The 19,811-nt window shown below is 44.1% G+C and overlaps 1 long non-coding RNA gene across 1 annotated transcript; it reads left to right on the top strand.

Moving 5' to 3' along the window:
* The first annotated feature begins 1,577 nt into the window (after nt 1-1,577).
* LOC138972778 (uncharacterized) lies at nt 1,578-19,034 on the top strand. The gene is made up of 5 exons (XR_011457749.1): nt 1,578-1,743; nt 3,433-3,596; nt 14,551-14,624; nt 16,116-16,241; nt 16,807-19,034. It is a non-coding gene; the product is annotated as an uncharacterized lncRNA (long non-coding RNA).
* Nucleotides 19,035-19,811: the final 777 nt, after the last annotated feature.

Here is a 19,811-nt window from a genome sequence, read left to right as displayed (position 1 = left end):
GAAAAGAAGACTTTTTTTTTTAAATCTCGAGGACTAGTTATAGGTTATTTCCAGCAAGCTTCTTAATGAATTATTGAAAATAGCTTTTAGCTTTTTTTTCTCGATTTGTTGAAGGTGGTCCATATTAGGGGACTCGCACATACTTTGAGATCTTGCTAATATTTTTTGTTTGCACGGTAAAAACTCGGGGTCAACCCTGCTAAAATGTAACAAATGCGGTCTTAGCTGTCATATATAGCAATTTTTGTGTGATAAAAGCTTTGGCTGTGGACAGAAACGAGTCCGTTTTCGGCGGCAAAGCCGTTTAGAGTGAACGCTGCCAAACTGAGTGAAAAAAAGAGAAAAAGCCTAACGGTTTTGAGATTTGTGTTTCTGCAATACAGCGAACAAAACTTTTTTGAGCGCTCAAGCGCCGTTAGTTTTTCAGAACAGGAGGTGGTCCATATTAGGAGCCGGTCCATATTAGGAGCTACGTGAAGCTACCACCGCTCGGCTTTACACACACACACACACTTTTAATTAGTTGCTTTTGGCAGCGCACACGGCCTCATCATCTGAACTTGAAACAAGATCGCGTAAGGCGAAAATACAATATTTAGTCAAGTAGCTGTCGAACTCACAGAATGAAACTGAACGCAATGCCATTTTTCAGCAAGACCGTATACTCGTAGCATCGTCAGTCCACCGCTCATGGCAAAGGCAGTGAAATTGACAAGAAGAGCGGGGTAGCAGTTGCGCTAAGAAAGATAGCACGCTTTTCTGTACCTCTCTTTGTTTTAACTTTCTGAGCGTGTTTTTAATCCAAACATATCATATCTATATGTTTTTGGAATCAGGAACCGACAAGGAATAAGATGAAAGTGTTTTTAAATTGATTTGGACCGAATTTAATTTTGATAATAATTTTTATATATTTAATTTTCAGAGCTTGTTTTTAATCCGAATATAACATATTTATATGTTTTTGGAATCAGCAAATGATGGAGAATAAGATAAACGTAAATTTGGATCGTTTTATAATTTTTTTTTTTTTTTACAATTTTCAGATTTTTAATGACCAAAGTCATTAATTAATTTTTAAGCCACCACGCTGAAATGCAATACCGAAGTCCGGGCTTCGTCGAAGATTACTTGACCAAAATTTCAACCAATTTGGTTGAAAAATGAGGGCGTGACAGTGCCGCCTCAACTTTCACGAAAAGCCGGATATGACGTCATCAAAGACATTTATCCAAAAAATGAAAAAAACCGTTCGGGGATTTCATACCCAGGAACTCTCATGTCAAATTTAATAAAGATCGGTACAGTAGTTTAGTCTGAATCGCTCTACACACACACACAGACACACACACGCGCACACGCACATACACCACGACCCTCGTTTCGATTCCCCCTCGATGTTAAAATATTTAGTCAAAACTTGACTAAATATAACAACTACAAAACACAACAACGTACAACAACAGCATGGTTGTGCCTGTCGGGTTATCAGTCACCATAAGGTGCCTGTACTTGTCAGTCTCTCTTTTTAGATCAGTGCCAGTGGCCTGTGCCGGCGATAGTTTGGTAACGTCGCGCAGACCGCGCATGCGCCATGTACAGTAAACTGTTATCACAAATGGCGGATAAATCTAACTCGTGCAAAGAAACGTTTCAAAACCAAGCTTTATGGACGTTTTTATGACTACGTACTCCAGCAGACATCAACTTGAGGTCGACGTGTGTGGGGTTTGCTCAAAATACGTAAGTATTCGTCAGCCGTTTGGCTTCTCGAATTAAGTTTCAACTTTGTCTCTGTCTCGAACCACAGGCGGAAGGTATTCACTCAATCACTGGACCACAACTTCCTTATGTACAGTGTTTGGTATTGAGTATGAAAGTAGTCTGGTGGTCCAGTGGACGATACCTTTCGCCTGTGCTCGAACCAAATACTAAGCTTACCAGTTACCACACTCTCATACTCATAGTCATAGTGATAGCACTGATACATTTGTACAGGTAAACATGGCTGTTTGCTGAAAATAAGTCTTTGTGAAAAATTGCAATGATGTCTCTGAAGTTTGATTCAGTCCCTAATTCATTCAGTGATTCATTTTGATGGGACGTCAACCCATGGTGAGACTAATAATGATATTTGATCGTATTCTGCCAGTGCCATTGCCAACTGCCATTGTTGTTCTTGTGTGCACTAATTAGTAATTTACTAGCAATAGGAGTTCGAGTTCTACTATAGTAGTATTTTACTAAATCATTACTACTAGTACTAAATACTACTGCTACTACTAGCTTTAAACAAGCTATGGTTTGAATGACCAGCTAAATGCTAATAGTTAATAAGTACATTATTTTTGCATCAGCGAGGTATACATAAATTTAACGAAGTGGATTCACAGCGCGCGTCGCGTTGTGCAGCGTTGCGATTTACAACGCGCTGCACTACGAGGAACGCTGCGATTCACGACGCGCGATGTATTCTGCCGATACATTTCCTTCACAATCGCAAAGTTTACAACAGCTACATCTATCTGATCTATTTGAGAAATAAAACTGTCAATAAAACGAAAAACAGAGCTGAGCCATTCTCTCTCTCTCACTCTTTCAACTGAATTCACCAGTATATCGCCGCGTCGATGTAAAAACGTGCCTACCTCTGCTGAACAATCCTTCTCATTGCGGTCAATGCGCATGCGCCAATCTTGGACTTACAAAAATGCGACCCTTTGACCGATCGAACCATGGGTTAGGGTAAGGCTAAGGGTTAGGTTGTTCACGACCTGATTAATCTCCCCATGTTAGCGCATGCGCATTGACCGCAATGAGAAGGATTGTTCAGGCAGAGTTTTCAGTTTGTGACACCGACCTTGAATACTTGGCAGTCATACTCATACTCATATCACTACATGTCATTGCAATGGCTTCTACTATATATATGGAAAGGAGCTGAGTTTTTAAACTGGGATGACGTTTTTAAACAATTATCCGAGTACAGTGCCGCGGAACTGTTAATCGGTGTCACACCAGTTTAACACTTCAGCAGCCATTTTGGAATTCGCGCATGCGCAGATCATTTTTTCAGCGTGGGTTTTTTTCCAGTTGATTTGAACGCATATATATATTCAGTCTGCATAAAGTGCAATTTTGTAGTCTTGCAGCCCTGAAGTTGCTTTCAAAGAAAGACTGTAAAATGTTGCTGATAATCATGCATACATGTACAAAAATAAAGCGCATCAACAATCTGCGCTGGTGAGAGCAATAGCCGCGCTCTGGGAATCGCTGCGCTGCACAACGTGCCGCGCTCTGTGAATTGCCGCGCTGCACAGCGCGCTGCGCTCTGTGAATCGCTTGCCTAAATTTAAATATTTTATTAAAAAAATACCGCATGGTTTTGCTTGACCAAATCATTTATCAGCTAACAATATGCTTTTATTTCAGTTGGACCTGACTTGAGCATGGTTCCGTTGTCTCCGCAACAACAGATTGGTTACTCAAGAATTGCAGGCATGTCCAGTTTGCAGCATGTGCAGGCTGACCCCGCTGAGTGTGAAGATCTGATGGCTGATCTAGACACAACATAAGCTGCTTGACACTATTCCAAGGTAAGCAAGAAGCTTTGAAAATAGTTACTTAAGTGTTACTTAGTAAGTGTACATTTTTGTGGGTGAACCATCAGTAACCGTCCCCGTCCCCCCCCCCCCCCCCCCCCCCCACCCACCCACACATACAAACACGCACACAAACTTGGGTTTGTACTACAACTATTAGTATTAAGGCGAGACCGGGCAGGCAAAATGAGTTATTTTTGGTCTCATACACCTTTTTGGGGTTGTTGCATTTTTCACACCTTTGAACATCCTGGAATGCATTCAATAATCTGCTTTTGTCATTTTAGACATGTATTCATGTAAATAAAACCATTTTCAAACCGATGTTTTGTTGTTTTTGTCTGTGTTTTATCAAAAAAATCGAAAAAATGGTCAACTTTGGATACTCCGTGCTGGTAAATGTGCGCACATGACTTGACCCTTCGCTGTTCAAACTGTGTGGAAATTTCCGTTCTTCAAGATGACGTCATCACCGTTGGGGAATTTCCGTTGACATAGGCACAAAGAGAGAGAATCCGTTCCAACCGAAACCCCGGAATTAATATATGCAAATATATGTAGGTCAAAGGCATTTGGCGCAAGCGCAGTAGACAACTTATCAGTCCCCCGGTGTCAACAAATCCATGACGTTTTCACCGATTCAGCAGCATTTTTCAAAGTTTTGAGCTGCGGAGAACAACCCTAACATTGGAAATGTTCGGCATAGTGGCAAGAAATATCAGAGAAAGATGAACCAGCAGCAGCGAACAGTAGAAGGAAGTAACAACACTCCGAAATGAACCAACATTATCGTATTGAAGCAGACGACATTCTAAGATTCTTGACTCGACGAGGTGGGTTTTGCTTCTTTCTCTTTTCGATCTTGTTTGTTTGACAACGTGATTTATTGCACATTGTTATGTTGTTGTTGTTGTAAGAATGTGTTAGGGTTTGCAGGTAAATGATAAACAGTTTGTGTCTGAAGTATTTTGCGTGTTTCTTGATCCAATTTACTGACCATGCTGCCGTCGCACCCCCCCCCCCCCCCTCCCTCCCTCCCTCGATCATCTCTGTGATATCGTCTTCACAACCCCTATTTTATTGTTCTTCGCTGGCCAGTCCTTGAGAGCTTACTATGGTGTAACATGTCATCATTATTCTTTGTCTGGGGTCAAACTGAGAAGCAGCATCTGAGCGATGTACGACTGACACAGTTTCTGTTTCTGGTCATTGACCGTAGGAAAATAAGTACCCTACTAGAGAGCGTTCTCTAATTCTAAAGGATTGGTTTACACCAGCATGGCTGACCAACCTATCATTGACAGCAATATTGTTGTCAAATCTTTTCCATTAACTAAGGAATAAAAAAATAGATCCAATTTACTTCACCAAAGAAAAAAAAAGAGTTAAACTAAAGGACTGGGGATGCAACTCATGAATCAAAAGCATAAAGATCACCTGCAAACAGTGCTAGGTTTAGGAAATCTGAAAATGTATACACACACACAGAACACACACACACACACACAAAACAGACAACAGACAAGAAACAAGCAAATACATAGCAAGTGTGATGAAATAAATTAATTTTAAAAGAAAAATATGAAAAGAAAGAAAGAAAGAAAGAAAATAATTCAGCTAGTTTCAGTATTAGTTCCTGTGTGTATGTGATTGTGTGGTTACTCAAATCCCATAGTAAACTTGACATGTAAATTTTGTGATAGGGGCCAATTAATGAATGTCTTTTGTGTGTGTGTGTGTGTGTGTTCGTCAACCGACATATGTGGGTACGAGCCGCTGAGGTGGTTGTAAGAAAACCCGCCTGGTTCAGTGGTTGGGGGCTGATTGGGATTTCTGATTTACCGGCCTAGCCAAAAAGTTGAGGTACACCCCATGTAACATGGTCATTTGCAAAATAAAGTACAAGCACTTGTTGACGTTTATATTGAGTCTTAAATTTTGCAGCTTATTACAAACAAAAACCATGGACAGTTGTATCAAATATTAAATCAGTGTTTGTGTATTTATTAGGTTGGAGCAAGGGGAGAGCCAGTCCTCCTGTGGTGGCAGCGAGGAGAAAGATTGACCTGATGGAAAAGTTTGCTAAACCGGAACTACCCTCTTCCACAGCAGAAACATCAGCTTTGCCATCTTCTGACCAACCATAAGAAGATACAGATACTTTGCCATCTTCTGACCCATCACAAGCAGATATGGATACTGGTACTGTGCAACGTCACTCCGCTGACATGTGTTGGGCTTTTGTCAACATTGATCAGCTCAATCTATTGCTGAAAGGTCTATATCCTGTACTGAATGCTTGTCTGATAGCAGTCTGATTATGAAAGAAGGTGATGCATCAGCCCAAGGATTTGCACAGGCCCTGCATCTGGAGTGCATATGAGTGTCCATTCAAGTCTGCAGTTGTTTACTCTTCTCCCGGTGTTTGCAACGCTTCGGGTGGTAAAGTTGCATTTAAAATAATCCGCGTATGACCATGTTGGTACATGGAAAGGGACATTCAGCTTTACAGAAATTTGCTGCAGTGTTAGGATTGAGCACAGAAATACTGTAATTAAAATGTTGCAACTTTTGAATGGCTTGATAGCTTTGTTCCATTTGTGTATATATAATTATGTAATGCTGTTGATGATTTGTGAAGCATCATTTCTATGCAATGGAATAAGAAATCAGTGCATCCGTTGGGTTTTTATGAGTCTGACAGTTTGGTTCTGATCAATATTTTCATATCAGCACAAACACAGATAATTGACTTTTTTAATGTTTTCATATGAATTTTTTTTAAACAAAAAAAATCTGATAATTTGATTATCAAATCATTTCTCCTTCATAGTTAAAGTGTTATTCTGGTTAAAAAAAAAAACACCCCATTAATTCAAGCTCTACTGTGGTACTAGTTTACCGGGGTACTAGTGAGACTCTTTTACATGCTGTTTTCTCTACATGTAATTTGAGACAAAATGTGGTAATTAAAATGTTGTAACTTTTGAATGGCTAGATGGATTTGTTCCAATTTTGTATATGTTGTTTATGATTTGTGAAGCACCATTTCTGTGCATGGAATAAGAATACAGTGGATTCCTTGTGTTTTTATGAGTCCGACAGTTTCGTTTTGATTCATATCTGCACTAACATAGATGAGTTTTCAAATGATTTTTTAAAAAAAGTCCGGATAATTTGATCATCAAATCATTTCCCCATCATAGTAAAGTGGTTATTCTTATAAAAACATATCAATTCAAGGCTGCACTGTGCTACTAGTTTGAGGTACTGGTTGGAATCTTTCAAATGCTGTTTTCTCTGAATGTAATTTTCAGACAAACATCTGTAATTAAAATGTTGCAACTTTTGAATGGCTTGATGGATTTGTTTCATTTTTGTTTATGTTGTTTATGATTTGTAAAGCGTCATTAAATATCATATTCTTACTCCGAATCACATTAGCATTGAGTCACCTGAGATGCTTATCACTGAAAAACGCTTACCCGGCTAAAGAATTTAAAGGGAAGCAACCCCATCACCAAAACGAAAGTGAAAGTAGCTTTGGTAATGGGCCAGTACACCGGGAGTTACCTCCCATACGGGTGTATGCCACGTCACTTCCTCTAGGAACACGTGCCTATTATCATACGTCTTTTTCACCTCGGAGAGGACGGTTCACTTTTTGACGCTCTGTGGCTGACCTTGTGTGTTTGAGTGACACCCGCCGGCCACGTTACCCAGCTTGTCTGCTCGCCTTGCCTACAGTTTGGTGAGCTCGTTCCCGTTTGTTGTTGGTTGTTTGCGCTGTTTCGTTACTGTACGTTGTCCGTTTTTTACGGACTTGTGTGTCAGTGACTTGCGTGTTTCGCCATTTTGTTGTGTGAGTTAGTTAGCTAACTCGTGTGACTTTGCTAGTAGCTCTGCGTGCCCTCTTTCTGTTTGGGCAAGTGTAGCTTTAGTATTTTGTTGACGCGTAAGCGTGTGTGTTTACTGTGTTTTCAGTCGTTTTGACTTACGTTTCAGTAAATCTTTTTGCTTTGCCACGTGTTGTTGACGTTTGTGTCAGTGTCTTGCGTGTCGCCATTTTGTTGTGTGAGTTAGTTTTCTAGCTCGTGTGACTTTGTTTGTAGCTCTCCGTGCCTCTGCTTGTGGGGCAAGTTTAGCTATAGTATTTTGTTAACGCATTAGTGCGTGTGTTTACTGAATTTTCCAGTCGTTTAGACTTATGTTTCAGTAAATTTTTTCGCGTTGCCACGTGTTGTTGTCAACATGTCTGATTCAGACAAGCGCCGTGGCAAGTCGGACCCCAAGGGGAAAATTAAGGCTAAGTCTTCCTCTTCCAAAGCAACGTTACTTGTTACAGACCAAGAGCGTAACACTTTGTTGGCTGTACCAATTTCGGCGCCTAGCGCTGTTACTACTTCTGCTTCTTTTGCGGCGCCTAGCGCTACTGTTACTTCTGCACCTGTCTCTACATCGGAGACTTCGTCTTCTTTGTTAGCACCTGGACAAGGTGCGTTGGTTTCCTCTCTGTTAAAGTCACTGGTTCCAGAAATCCGCAGCTTGGTGCAGGCAGAATTTCAGCGTTCCGTCGCCAGCAGTTCGGCGTTTCCGGCATCTGGCAGTGACGTCCGGGCATTGGCTTCCGTGTCTTTGTCCTCCACTTCCGGCTTGGAGCAGCGTCCTCCCTCTTCAGCGTCGGTTGGTAAGCAGAGCTGGTCCGATAGCCCTCGTGAGGCGCCTGGACGTTCTCCTTCGGGGGACAGCTCTTTCGCATCGGGTCACGACCGATACCTTGCTGATCTTTCATTTCCGGCGATAACCTACGAGGCCCCGGACTTGTTCGAACAGCGGCGGCAGTCGGTTTCGACTGCCGCATTTCCGGCACTTGCCGGAAGTGATGATCCGTCCGCTCCGGCACGCTACGGCGGTCGCGGCAGGATGGAGTATTCACTGACTTCCGGTCCTTCCGGATCGCGAAGTCAACCAGTGCAGTCTTCACTTCCGCATTTTGCGGTTCCGTTGACTACACTTCCGGTTTCGGCCGGAAACGCTTCTTCCTCTTCTGGTGGTTCCTTCCGGATACCAGATAGTGGATTACAGCGTGCGCCTTCCGGCTTTCAAGCGCCTAGGCTTGAGCAGGCATCACTCCACTCAGTCGGGGGAGTGACGTCAGCTCATCCAGCTCCGGTTTTTGCGGATGGTCGTCCTGCTTACCCTTTACCTTCACAGGGTTTTGGGCGGCAGTATGACGTTAGTGCTCAGGCTTTTCCGGTTTCCGGTTTGCCAGGGCATGCTTCTGCTTCCGGAACTGGTGACTTCGGTCATGGTTCCACGTGTGACTATTCTGATGCTCCATCAGTGGTCAGCGAGGAGTCGCGGGGCGTGTTTCCGTCGAAGCTCAAGTCTGTTCTTGACGTCGCGGCGGAAGTAACGTCTCGTTATTTTCCTGAAGGGGTGGTGGCTGCGGACTCTTCCGCATCATTCGTTCCTTCTGCCATGGCGGACTTCCGGCCGGCACAGGAGGATGTTTCTTCCTTCCGGTTCGCCGAGTCTCCGTCAGTGGCTTACCAACTTTCGCATTCACTGGTTCGTCCAGCACATGCGGGGAGTGGTATTCGGCCAGTGCCTGTTCCGTTACTGCTTCCTTTTGGTCCAGTTCCGGAATCAGCTCAGCAGTGGGTGGCTTCAGCTGCCCAAGCCTCTTCCTTCGTGCCTACGGCCAATAGGAAGCTTGGCATGCCCAATCAGAGCCAGAATTGGCTGGCGTCTTTTGCACTCCCTAGGGCTACCCTTCCGGTTTCCCGGGAATTGCTGCCTCTTCTGACTAAACCGATCAAGCGTGATTCGGTTTTGCCGGTTTCCGAGGCTTCCCTCCTCTCTGCTGAGGAGGTTGGACGTCGGCAGATCGAACTGTCCTCCATTGCGGAGACTCTCGTTCGGGCTCTGTCTCGGGCATTGACCGATTCGCTAGTTCCTTTCACTCTCAGTGAAGAACAGAATGCGGACGATGTCTCTGCGCTTTTGGCCGCATTGGCCAAGGTCAATGAGGAACAATTGCGTCTTTCCTCCCTGCAGTACACCCAAGCGGTACTCTGCAGGAGGGATCTCTTCCTCTCGCAGTCCCAATTCACGGAACTGGCTACTAGGGAGACCTTGAGAGTCTCCCCGGTCTCAGAGGAGTCTCTCTTCTGTCCGCTGGCACTGGATGCCAGACAGAAGGAGATTCAGTCAAACAAGGACAGTCAGTTCCTTGACTACACTCTGAAGGGGGTGAAACAGTCTCAGCCTTCTAAACAGAAGCAGGCTCAGACATCGTCTAACCCCAAGCCAGCTCAGAAGCGGCAGGCTCCGCCGGCCGCTCGTGGTGGGAAGAAGAGGACGGCATCGGGGAGGGGGCGTGGCGGCTCTGGAAGTAAGCCACACCCCCAATGAAGCGCTCCCGATCTCACCTCCCTCCCGCCCTCCACCTTGGTGATGGCGGGAGGCCCCTCCCGGGCACTTTCTCGTTGGATGTCGGTAGTAGACAGCCAATGGATTGTGGGAGTGGTGAGATCGGGCTTCCGTCTACTCTGGCGGGAGGAAAAGGCGCCTCTTACCTGAGTGCCTCCGCGGTTCAAGCCCCCCTTCTCGCAGGAAGCACGTTCCGTCTTGCAGTCGGAAATTGCCTCCCTGGAGCAGAAGGGCGCGGTGGAGAGAGTTCGGGTCCACAGCTCCCTGGGATTTTACGGGCGTCTGTTCGCTGTTCCCAAAGCATCAGGAGGATGGCGTCCCGTGTTGGATTTATCTCTCCTCAATACTTTCTTGAGGGAGATAAAATTCAAGATGGAGACGCCAGCCTCTGTCCGAGACTCTCTCCGCCCAGGAGACTGGGTGACCTCGATCGATCTCACGGACGCATACTTTCACATTCTTATGCATCCGGCCGACCGGAAATGGCTTCGTTTCCGGTGGGGAGATCAGATCTACCAGTTTCGCGCACTCCCTTTCGGGCTGTCTCTCGCACCATGGATTTTCACCATGGTGGTGAGACAGGTCTGTGCACTGGTGAGGTCCCAGGGTATCCGTCTGCGGGCTTATCTGGACGACTGGCTCATCATGAACCAGTCCCAGAGCGGCTGTTCGCAGGATACCCTGACGGTTCTTCGAGAATCCAACTCGTTGGGGTTCTCGATCAACCGGGTAAAGTCGGAGCTGACCCCGTCACAGACATTCACTTATCTGGGGATGTCTTTCGACACGGTTGCTTGGACTGTCCAGCCTTCTCAGAGAAGGGTGGACAAGCTCCAAGCCCAGATTCGCTCCACTTTACCTCTCCTGATGGCTTCCATCCGCTCGCTCGCCTCCATCTTGGGGCAGATGGAGTCTATGGCTCTTCTGGTTTCACTGGGCCGGGTCCACAAACGTCCGCTTCAGTTCGCGCTGAAGCCGTTTGTGGACTCTCCTCTGGTGGACTGGGACGCCCTCATCCCTTTGCAGGGATGGTTCCAGTCTGCGACCCTTCCGTGGTTGGACACGGAGTGGGTCTGCAGAGGTGTTCCGATCGTCGTGCCCCTCCCCGACCTGGACCTCTTTACAGATGCGTCCAGGGAGGGTTGGGGGGCACATACAGATCTTCAGACTACTTCCGGTCTGTGGACGACGGAGCAGTCCTTGTGGCACATCAACTTGCTGGAGCTAGAGGCAGTTGCTCTAGCTCTGGCCAAGTTTCTGCCCTCCCTGTACGCCAAACATGTTCGTCTGTTTACAGACAACATGACAGTGGCGGCGTACATCAACAAGCAGGGAGGCTCGCGGTCCCCGTCTCTCTCGGAGAGGGCTTGCGAGATCCTGGTGTGGTGCTTTCAGCATCATATCACGATCTCGGCCAGGTACCTTCCAGGGAGGCTGAACACTTTGGCGGATGCGCTCAGTCGTTCCGGTACAGTGCTTCAGTCGGAGTGGACGATCACTCACGGGGCACTGCTTCGCCTTTGGGCCCAGGTCCAAAAGCCTCTGGTGGACCTTTTTGCCACAAGGTACTCAAAGAGGCTTCCGGTGTTCGTCTCGCCATTCCCGGACCCTCAGGCATGGCGAGTGAACGCTCTGGACTTTCCCTGGACGGGTCTGGAGGCGTACGCCTTTCCTCCCTTTCCGTTACTCGGCCGAGTAATCCGGAAAGCGGAGATGGAGGAGCCGGCCCTTCTTCTTCTGGTCGCTCCTCTGTGGCCGTCGCAGGTCTGGTTTCCAGATCTTCTTCGGCTCGCCCAAGGGCCCCCCATTCCTCTCGCACTCGTGCGAGGGGAACTAGTGCAGCCCCGAACAGGCATTCCACACGAGGAGCCCAGTCTTCTGAAGCTTCACGTGTGGAAGTTGTTCGGGACTCGCTGAAGCGCTCTGGGGCGTCGTCTTTGACTCTGGACTTGGTGGCTCGCTCGCATAGAGCGTCCACCTCTTCAGTTTATGCTTCCCACTGGAAGGCATGGACTGCCTGGTGTTCAGCTAGAGGGGTGAGTTCGGTGGCTCCGCGCTCTATTCAGGTCGCTAACCACCTCTCTTTCATGTCTTCGCAGGGCGCCTCAGTCTCCTCGTTGAGGGTCCGGCGCTCCGCTATCTCGGCGACTCTTAAGCAGATTGGTCGTTCTGTTTGAGTCGGGGGTGTTATAGCTGCAGTCATTAAAGGGGCTGCTCTTAAGGAAGCTAAAGCTCGTTTGCCCGCTCCCAAGTGGGACTTGTTTTTAATCCTGGAATTCCTTCGTTCTGCGGATTTTGAGCCTTTAAGCGAGGCCAGTCTGTTCAATGTCACTCGCAAAGCGCTGTTTCTCCTTTTGTTGGCTACGGCCCGACGGGGTAGCGAGGTCCACGCCCTGTCGGGTCAGCCTGGAGATATCTCCTTTGAGCCGGACGGTTCCGCATCTTTGCGTTTCCGGCCTGATTTCCTGGCCAAGAATCAGTCTCCGGGGCAGGCCTCTCCGCTGGTTAGAGTTAAGGCTCTGACCAGCGCGTTGGCCCCGGATGACCCCGATTCGGTCAATTGCCCTGTGAGGGCACTTCGTCTGTACTTAGCCCGGACTCAGCCGATTCGGTCTAGTTCTCAGAAGTTGTTGTTTATCTCTCTCCTTACTAGGCGCGAGAAAGATTTGTCGAAGGTAACGTTGGCCCGGTGGGTGTCCTCGCTCATCAAGCAGGCTTATGAGTGGAGTCGCACAAAGAGGGGGGGGGTTATGCCCTCCTTGCCACTTGACTCGGCCCGAGCCCATGAAACGAGGGCGTGGGCATCCTCTCTGGCAGTTCTGCGCTCCAGACGTCTAGAGGAGGTGCTGACAACTGCGTATTGGCGTTCCGAAGATGTTTTTATAAACTTTTATCTTCGGGACGTCACAGCTCTTCGACAGGATGGCTCCAGAGGCCTTCCAGCGCTCATAGCAGCAGGCCAGTTCCTGTCCAGAACTTGATGGTGAGTTTTGATTCATTTCTAGCCCACCGCCTTGTTGATGTTATCTGCTAATGTGATTCGGAGTAAGAATATGATATTTAATGGAAAATTTCCTAAATAAATTTTCATTTAATTAATATACTTACCCGAATCACATACTGTATTCCCTCCCACCTGCCCCGCTTATGGTTTTAAGATTTTTTAAAGCCGTATGATAATAGGCACGTGTTCCTAGAGGAAGTGACGTGGCATACACCCGTATGGGAGGTAACTCCCGGTGTACTGGCCCATTACCAAAGCTACTTTCACTTTCGTTTTGGTGATGGGGTTGCTTCCCTTTAAATTCTTTAGCCGGGTAAGCGTTTTTCAGTGATAAGCATCTCAGGTGACTCAATGCTAATGTGATTCGGGTAAGTATATTAATTAAATGAAAATTTATTTAGGAAATTTTCCAGTTTTGTGTATGGAATAAGAGTTAAGTGCATTGGTTGGGTTTTTATGAGTCTGACAGTTTGGTTCTGATTCATGTTTTCATATCGGTACAAACAAAGATGGTTGTTTTCATATGATGTATATAAAAAAAATCCTGATAATTTGATTGTCAAATCCTTTTCCCTACATAGTAAAGTGGTCATTCTGATAAAAACATATGAATTCAGGGTGCACTGTGCTACTTGTTTTTTTATGTACTGGTTCAAATCTTTAAAATGCTGTTTTCTCTGAATGTAATTTTCAGACAAAACGCTACAATTAAAATGTTGCAACTTTTGAAAGGCTTGATGGATTTGTTCAGTTTTTGTATATGTTGTTTATGAGTTGTACAGCATCAGTTCTGTGCATGGAATAAGAGTTCAGTGCATTGGTTGGGTTTTTATGAGTCTGACAGTTAGGATCTCATGTATTTTTCTTATCAGAACTGAACCGGTAACTGAAAATGCTAAATTAAAATAATATATTGCTTAGAAATGCTTTTCGATGCACAGAATTATTAAACACACACATATTGCTGCAAAGAAGAAAAATTGGATCAAAACATGCACTGGTTCACAAACTGCAACATTTTAAAAAAAGCACATTTTATAACGTTTTTCTCACATTTTGGTGAATAAAACCCCCCAAAATTGCTTTACACTCAAAATTTAAAATGGTTTCCCTTAATTAAGTTATTCTGCTTGCAAAAATCAAACAAACAGCAAACTGTTTCCAAAATAAAAAAAAAAAGTGCCCGCCTACCCTGTCTCCCCTTAATGGTTTTGCAAATTAGTAAGAGACTATGTGGGTGCATGGATTCAGTAATGCGCAATTAATACATGCAATACTCCTGCTGGTGAGTTCACTACAAACAGGTACTACATTAGAACTGATCTATGTTATTTGTTAATGAGGATGATTAATCGTAATCTCACTGTCAAACTGTCATGATACTATTGCCATTGACAGTGCTAGATCACTTCATAAAGTTATTTTAGTAAGTAATCATATGATATTGATAATTTTGATAAAGTGATTTACTGACGGTGACAATGACATGTTATCTTCATACTATTCCAGGTACAAGATGCTAAACGTGCAGATATCAAGGGCTTGGGATTTCGGCTCCTGGAGATGCTACTTGTAACTCTTTTGTGAGTACCGATGTATACTGGGTGTTTTCTCAGTTTTTGTCCGCTGTCAGTGTGAGATTTATATTGTGGTACAGTGGAACCCCCCAATTTAAGACTCCCTCCTTTTAAAGACCTTGTTTTCTCAGACTTTCTGTTCACAACCTCTGTAAAATTACCCCCCTTTTAAGACTCCCTCCTTTTTAAGACTGAATTTTCTCAGATTATTGTAGGTCTTAAAAGGGGTGTTCCACTGTATAACCTGTTTTTCTAGTTTCATGGTTTAGCCACGACTCACTTTGAATGAGGGTCATCTGCCAGGCATTTAGCTGATTATCTGATAGTGATAAGTGATATTTATTAATTTGCTATTTATAAATTACAGTTGCAGTAAACTAACACTGTCGCACAAAGTATGTGACTTTAAAAAAAGATTTGTTTGTAATCATGTGAGCTCTGTCCACTAGATGATGGAGAAGGGAATTTTTCCAGTTGAGTCTGCAACATGGATTTTTCTCTCTCAGGATAACAAATACAGCAGGGTTCGTACAGGTCATGGAAAACCTGGAAAGTCATGGAATTTGATTTTTAATTTTCCAGGCCTGGAAAGTCATGGAATTTCAATTCAAGTCATGGAAAGTCATCGAATTTAAAAAAAATAAAAAAGAAAGAAAAATTAACTTTTAGCACGCCAGCGGCGATTTTCGTTGCCCAGCCATTCCACCACCCCCCCCCCCCCCCCCCCGCGATTTGCGTCTCCAGCACAAGGCTTGTTCGTATGACCAACTTCTCGTTCATATTTGCATACGAGAATAACGGTATTTTTAACGGCACTTGAGCCAAAGCGAGGCTCACTTCCTTCCGTTATCTCGTCGTGTCGTCTGCGCTGCATTTGAGTCGGTTTCGTCGAAGTTTTTTGTTTTTGCATCGATAAAGTACTTTAGCGCTTCGACAAGCAAGATGGAGGATGATGAGTTTGAAACTTTCTTTCAGTTGTTTCTTGACAACAAAAAGTATGCGGAATTGGAACGAATTACCGAGGAAGATCTTCGCAATGAACTGTGTATCGCGGTGAAAAAAATGACAGTTCGTCAAGTCACAGTGACGGTTACGAAACAGAATTTACGAAAGTGCAGATGGATACAAACAGTGGCTGGTCCAGTTTAGTGAAATGACAGGACCAGCAAACATTACCGATAATCTGACTGCCTAGCAAATGCTTGACTTGCTTGTCGAAGAGACACTGCGTAGAAACTGACTCAAATTCAGTGCAAAGCAAGCCAGTGTCAAAACTGGCAGTGACAAGACGTAAAAAGTTTGCGTGTTCGGAAATGGCGACCTGTGGATCTAGTCATGGAAAATGTTATTGAGGCTCATGAAAAAGTCATGGAATTTTGTTTCTAAAAAGCAGTGGGGACCCTGTACAGTATGGAAGGAAAAATTTAGGGTTGGTGTGGCGATAACAATAAAGATATGTCATAGTGACTTGACTAATTGATTTGAATTCTGCTGCAGGTCAGTCGCCCCCCACCTCCTGCTCCTGACCTGGTTGCCTACTACAACTTCGAGGAAATACGACAGGACACCCTTCAGCTTGCTGCACCATGGTGTCTCTTGGAGAACAGCAAGGAACAGATACAGGTGGGGTCGGTTGGGATACCGTAAACAGACTATTTTGTTTTGTTGGCCTTAGCATAGAGTCTGGGGATGTGAGATGTGCATGATGTGTTGTTTGAATCTGACAGTGATTGTATGAATTTTTTATACATGTATTGTTGTCACGCGCTTTGAACTTCTGATAAGGCGCTTTATAAATGCCCGTTATTATTATTATTATTATTATAAATAGATACACACTTGTAAACTTATGTTAGTTTTCACACGTGAGCATGAAGGAATGTGCCTTTATGAGGAATGTATAGTGGCTTGCAATATTGAATTTGAGGGATGTTTGCAGTTATATAATATATTAGCACAGCTCAGTTTTCTTGAGGGTTCCATGAGAACAGTGAAATTCTCCTTTGAGGACTGAAAAATATCTTGGATAATTGGTCTTAATTGGAGGGGGGGGGGGGGGGGGTTAAAAAATAAGTACATTCACATGTGTTTTTCATTTTCACTGTGTTAAGGTGGGGAGGTCCTTCTCTACTTCTTTCTTTGTTTTCCCATTGACATATTTTTGTTCTTGTCTATATTTTTTACATAGGTTCACCATTAGTCCTCATCCCCAGCCGACTGTTTCCGCTGAAGCCGTGAAGGATACTTCTTCATGTAGGCGTGGACATCTTTTTCGTTGCCATGCAAGGCTTCCAGTACCATATAATTTTGTGAATACTCTGGGGACCTGTCATCGACTTTGGAAGGACGCTTTATTTTATAACACTTTGTACCCCATCTTTGTTGACCAAGATTTTTTAAGCCGAGACCAGCTGTGCTGCAGCAGGTCACTCAGAATTCTAGAAACTGTGTATCAACAGGCTAGAATGCTGGCGTTAGATCAACGTTACAGGAAGCGACTGAAGCTAACCGTCTAGGCAGGATGCGGATATGTGCCGAATGAGAACAGATGCAATGTACATAGTGACTGTGTGTACAGATATATGATATATATCCATACCTGAACTTTGTTAGATAAATTATCAATCAATCAATCAATATGAGGCTTATAGTTATATCACGCGTATTCCGTGGGTACAGTTCTAAGCGCAGGGATTTTGTTTTGATTTTTTTTTTATGCAATTTATATCGCGCACATATTCAAGGCGCAGGGATTTATTTATGTCGTGTGAGATGGAATTTTTTTACACAATACATCACGCATTCACATCGGCCAGCAGATCGCAGCTATTTCGGCGCATATCCTACTTTTCACGGCCTATTATTCCAAGTCACACGGGTATTTGGTGGACATTTTTAGCTATGCCTATACAATTTTGCCCGTCGCGATATAACCTTCGTGGTTGAAAACGACGTTAAACACCAAATAAAGAAAGAATACAATTTTGCCAGGAAAGACCGTTTTGTCAATCGTGGGATCTTTAACGTGCACCCCCAATGTAGTGTACACGAAGGGACCTCGGTTTTTCGTCTCATCCGAAAGACTAGCACTTGAACCCACCACCTAGGTTAGGAAAGGGGGGAGAAATAAATAGCGGCCTGACCCAGGGTCGAACACGCAACCTCTCGATTCCGAGCGCAAGTGCGTTACCACTCGGCCACCCATGCCGGTTGTTATGATCGCCACATTTTAGGTCCCCCCCTCCCCCCCTTTTCAAACTTCCCCGCTTTTAAGACCTTACGTTTTTGGATTTTCTGTTCACAACCTGTTGTGCATTTACCTACATATTAAGCAGTGTTTCTTGTATAGAATATAGTCAATGTTTGTAAAGATTTTAGTCAAGCAGTATGTAAGAAATGTTAAGTCCTTTGTACTGGAAACTTGCATTCTCCCAGTAAGGTCATATATTGTACTACGTTGCAAGCCCCTGGAGCAGTTTTTTGAGTCACTTGAGAAAATGTGACTCTATGTAATCGGTCAGTGTTAGTCTGTCCGGCCGGCCGGCCGTCCGGCCGGCCGTCCGTAGACACCACCTTAACGTTGGACTTTTCTCGAAAACTATCAAAGCGATCGGGCTCATATTTTGTTTAGTCGTGACCTCCAATGACCTCTACACTTTAACGATGGTTTCGTTGACCTTTGACCTTTTTCAAGGTCACAGGTCAGCGTCAAAGGAAAAATTAGACATTTTATATCTTTGACAAAGTTCATCGGATGTGATTGAAACTTTGTAGGATTATTCTTTACATCAAAGTATTTACATCTGTAGCCTTTTACGAACGTTATCAGAAAAACAAGGGAGATAACTAGCCTTTTCTGTTCGGCAACACGCAACTTAACGTTGGGCTTTTCTCGGAAACTATAAAAGTGACCGGGCTCAAATTTTATGTGAACGTGACTCATTGTGTTGTGAATAGCAATTTCTTCCTGTCCATCTGATGCCTCATATAATATTCAGAACTGCGAAAGTGACTCGATCGAGCGTTTGCTCTTCTTGTTGATTAGTGCTTTTGTGAACAAGAAACAATTGACAAGTGGCACTATCCCATCTTCCCCCTTTCCTCTATCCCATCTCCCCCTTTTCCTGTCGCAATATAACCTTGAATGGTTGAAAACGACGTTAAACAACAAATAAAGAAAGAAAAGAATTCATCAACGAGTGATTACTGCCTCACCATAGCAGTTAGGCCAGTCTTACTAACTCTTACTTTTATTAATGTGCCGTGATGCAAAGACGTTGAGCAGTTTTCAGATGTTTATGAATCTAGGGCTTTCAAAATTTACTGACATGTTGGACTCCATGACATCCAAACATGAAGTTCAGTTACCCCTTTTCAACTTTGAAGGTCACATTGTAGGCGAATTTTTAGCAAAAAGTTGGAACATTGGTGTGACTGTTCTTACTCACAAGAGAAGTGATTTAGTTATTTGCTGATTTTTATTTTGTATGGCCTTCTTTCACCCATTTAATCATTCATAAATGTTCATACCCAAGGGAAGTAATTCACATATATATCTATGGCCAATGTTTTCACAGGGCATCTGCCCCCCCTCCCCCCCCCTCCCAACACACACTCACATGGGCTAAAACTTACATGGCTTTTATGGGTATGACGCTCTTAATCACAAGGGAAGTAATTTACTGATGGTGTGTTTTCATTTCATGTGGCCTTCACCGATTTGAATAATTTATTTTAGCTTATCCAATTATAGTGTGGATGAACACTGTCTCCACTCAAAATAGTCCTTTGCTATTGTACATTGTGAATCAGCATTTTTGTTTTTGTCCTGTTTGAATAAAGTGCAATAATTTTACAACCAAAGTGTTAATGTTAAAGATGTTTACATAATGTGTGAAGGATGATGCATTTGAAAACTAATATTGTTAAATGTCAATTGACCTGTGACAAGTCAGCAAAGTGCAATATCCAAGCATGAAACCCGCACACAATTCCCAAACAACATGCTTTCTTTTCCACAAAATTCCATCCAGGTGAAAACAATTATGTGAACGTCATAACATGGTGTTTTTTTTACATTAATAATCAAGCCTAACACCAACTAACATGGTGTTAATAGGCATTTGAGCAAGCTTTAACACCAACATAACATGGAGTTAATAGGCATTTGAGCAATCTTTAACACCAACATAA

This window comes from Littorina saxatilis, linkage group LG8 (genome assembly GCF_037325665.1).
Source record: "Littorina saxatilis isolate snail1 linkage group LG8, US_GU_Lsax_2.0, whole genome shotgun sequence".
NCBI lineage: Eukaryota > Metazoa > Mollusca > Gastropoda > Littorinimorpha > Littorinidae > Littorina > Littorina saxatilis.
Note: the sequence above shows the minus strand (reverse complement) of the source record. Positions and strands in the feature narration are given on the sequence as shown.